The sequence below is a fragment of the Tenrec ecaudatus genome, chromosome 15, assembly GCF_050624435.1.
Source record: "Tenrec ecaudatus isolate mTenEca1 chromosome 15, mTenEca1.hap1, whole genome shotgun sequence".
NCBI lineage: Eukaryota > Metazoa > Chordata > Mammalia > Afrosoricida > Tenrecidae > Tenrec > Tenrec ecaudatus.
This window is the reverse complement of record NC_134544.1, coordinates 70,806,101-70,809,984: the sequence shown is the minus strand read 5'-3', so window position 1 is coordinate 70,809,984 and position 3,884 is coordinate 70,806,101. Positions and strand designations below refer to the sequence as shown.

Sequence of the window (3,884 nt, the reverse complement as noted above, 5' to 3'; positions counted from 1 at the left end):
CATGTATGTGGTGAATGTGGAAAAACCTTTATCAGGAAGACAAACCTTACTGTTCATCAGTGAATTCATACTGGAGAGAAACCCTATGTATGTGATGAATGTGGAAAAGCCCTTGGCAGGAAGAATGTTTTTACTGATCATCAGTGAATTCATACTGGAGAGAAACTGTCTCTGATGAATGTGGAAAAACCTTTGTAAGGAAGAATGTTTTTACTGATCATCAGCAAACTCATACTGGAGAGAAACCCTATGTATGTGGTGAATGTGGAAAAACCTTTTCCTGGAACAGTAACATCACTGTTCATCAGCGAACTCATACTGGAAAGAAACCTCATGTATGTGGCGAATGTGGAAAAGCCTTCATCAGGAAGCATCATTTCGCTGTTCATCAGTGAATTCATGCTGTAGAAAAACACCTTATGTATGCTGTGAGTGTGGTAAAGCTTTTAGCCGAAAGCACTCCCTTACATCACATTATATAATTCACACAGGAAAGAAACTGTTTGCATGTAGTAAATGTGGAATATCTTATATTTCGAATTCAAGTGTCATTCAACACGAGAAAATTGTTAGCAAGAAAACCTTTCAATGAGGTTAAAGTAACAAAGCTTTCAAAATAAAGGTACTAGGGTGTGGTCTGGGATGATTGCAGGGCCAGATAATGGTAACTTACCATGTGGCTTTCCATACTCAGAACTGCTGTCACTTTTCTGACATGGTCCACAGGGGTGGACAGAGGGACTTCCAGTCTTCCATATGGTGCATAGTTCCCTTCTTGCTCTTCAAGCTTTCAATTCCCCAAAGAACTGGACCTTGTGTTTCTGGAACATAGCTATGCCAAGCAATAGGGAGCCCACCCAGATGCTAGTAGTCCCTACCCCACCTCCATTCTCTTTGTTACCCGCCCCCCCCCACATTCACCCCACTGAAGACAGCACAAAAGTACCATAAAATACGAGTGAATATATTAGAAGACATATGGAAACAATTAGTCCAGAGGAAGAATGGACCACAGTCATCCTCAGCTTCCATGTATCTGAGACCAGAAGAATTATATCGTGCCCAGCTACCACTGCTAATTTACTCTGAAAGGTATCACAAAAGAAAGTCCAGAGTGAAGTGGGAGAACAAAGTGGAACAAAATCCAAAATCATAAAATAGACCAGGCTTCACATGAGAAAAAAGAGCATTCGCTGAAAAAGCAGTTGATTCTAAGACGTGTTTACTTGTGTATAAAATGATCCACTCTGGAGTATTGGAGACAATCACTGGCTGTATTAGTACAAGAAAATAATCTCTTGTCTTTCATGCATATGCAGGGAGCATGGAGAATGAAAAGGATAGTAAAGTTGTACCAACCCAATGTGCTATGAAGGTATTTAAAACAACCCTTATTGAGTTCCAGAATCATGAACATATATTAAAGATGATTAAAGGTATAAAGACTGCTTCAGTAAACAAAATCCACCTAAGATCATCCACATGAGCGCAGAAAAAAAAATGCACTGTTTCTCAAGAATGCAGAGCGTTGGAATTCCTTGTCCAACAGTTGTCATGCTCAAGAAACACATTTCAGTTATGTCTTTTATGGCCACAATGTTCCCACTCCTAAATTAAAAGAAGTAAAGCTCAGTAGTGAATTGAAAGATGCCCAGTATCAAAGTCTTGATATGATGCAGCGGTTACATAATGAATGTCCACTGATCCATCCTGACATCAGTGAGTATAACAAGCTGTGGCATGCTGGAAAGATCTGGTTGAGTGATGTCAGCCAGTCTGTAGAACCAACGTCATGGCCTGGAATTCCTCTTCCGGAACTGTAAGAATGTCTCCCAGACTTTCCAGAAAGGAGGAGTTATGGAGCTCTCAATGAATGAGAACTCCTTAATGCTGTTGCAGGCTTAAACATCTCAGCAGATAATGAAGCTGATTTCTCAGCTGACATAGAAGCTTTGGAGAAAATGAATGAAGATCATGTTCAGAAGAATGGAAGGAAAGCTGCTTCATTTGTGAAGGATGACAGAGGTCTACCAGAACTACATCATGAATCACACCCATGACCGCTGACTTTCAATATTAACAGTGACCGTGACCATAATTCTAGTGGAAAAATTATTCTCTATAGTACTATGAAAAATGCAAATTTTGTTTCACAAAAGCTGATGGAAACAGGCATAACCTTTCATTGGGGCATCATGAAATGGAATTGAATGGAACGTCTTCCACATTATGACACCCAAGAAGAGACTTAAGTTTGTGGAGAAGATAAATGCATAAGAACTAAAGTATCATGGCCCAAAAGCGTCTTTAAATTTTCAAAATTTTTGCATGTAGTTAATATGGTTAAAACTGTAATTCATAGCCATCATGTAAAAGGATTATTTGAAAGCATGGGCTGTAAGATTTAAACCATGTTTGGCACATTCCATGTTCAGTTTACATTTTATTCAAACTAGTTATTAATTTTCAAGGGAAATATGGCAAATGAGAAATAGTAGACAATTCAATGGGGAAAAGTACCTTTAAAGCAGCTCAGGTACCAAACTAACCAGCTGATTTAAGTGATCTGATCTTTTAATAGTCTCTAGTACTGCAACTGGAAGGGCCTCTCTGCATGAAAAGCAAGCTCTCTACTTTCATTAGTTTGCTAGGGTGAGGTTTATGTAAAACTAAAACATGGTGAATCCTACTGTTGCTATTAAGTCAGATTAGATAAAGAAAAATCCAAAACGTGTTAGCACTTTTAAATGCCAAATATGTTCTTCTTAAACACATTTTTTATTTCTTTGATACAGTTTTTAACTGCATTTCAAAAAAGTCTGAGGGTATATTTTTCAATAATGTGATGTACGCTGAGTTTGAACTGCTGGGTTCTGTGTTAGATATGAAGCTGTGGATCATTAACCTCGACCCCATTCACGGCTCCTTAAGCTATGCTTTCACTTTTATGAAGAGAATTGGATATATATGTTTTAATCCTAAAATGTCTCTGAAGATTGTATAACTTAGGAACTTGACTCAAATTATAAAATGATGCAGATTTCACAACTTCTGAATTGTTTTGTTTTACCCAATTTTTGTTGTTGTTGCTTTTACTTGTATCGCCCGGGGGGGGGGGGGCAGGGGGCAGGATGAGAAAGCCGGAACTAGATAGGATTGCCTATGATGGTTAATACTGAATTTCAAATCTGCTGGTCATTATTTCTAAATACTATGTTCTTAAGATGAAATCATCCCCCTGGTAACACAATATTTGGGAGCTTTCACTACTTTAAGGTTTATGTCTAACACATAGGGTTACACAAACATCTTTCATAGCTAATGTTTTGTGTACTTCTACTGGCTTTTCCAAGGTTCAGCTTTTAGCGTTAATCAGGATGGAAGAGCTTGATGAATTCTCTGTTTTGTGTTGCTTAATTTTTTGTAACATAATTCATCCAGATTTAAGTTGACTGTTGAAGTCATTCTACATCAATTTTATTTTTCCTATTAAGTTCAGTGAAATCTTTACTTTTTCTGTCCTTTTTAGAGCCCTGGTGGAGCCCCATTGGCTGCCAATCCATCAGTTGCTTAACCAGGCCCTTCATGGAGAAGAAGGCTTTGCATGAGAAAAAAGAGCATGAGGGGGAAAAAAACAAAGCCTGAGGGGAAAAAAAACAAAGGCATCTCATCATGTCCTACAGGGTCGAACTGATGTCAGGGAGTTTGTTTGGTTAGTTGTCTTGGTTCATATTTTACAATAAATGTTATTTTTGATATTAGCATTTTTGTGCTATTTTTTCTTTACCTGATTCTTTACTAGCATTTCAGGAAACATTCATTTATGTGGAATGTTTCTGAATTACTGTCTTTAGATTTACTTTTTAAAAATTCCTTGAGGCACA

At 37.8% G+C, this 3,884-nt stretch overlaps 1 pseudogene; it reads left to right on the top strand.

The window, feature by feature from the left end:
- Positions 1-642: 642 nt before the first annotated feature.
- LOC142427502 (serine/threonine-protein kinase RIO3 pseudogene) lies at positions 643-2,060 on the top strand (annotated as a pseudogene).
- The last annotated feature ends 1,824 nt before the right edge of the window (positions 2,061-3,884 follow it).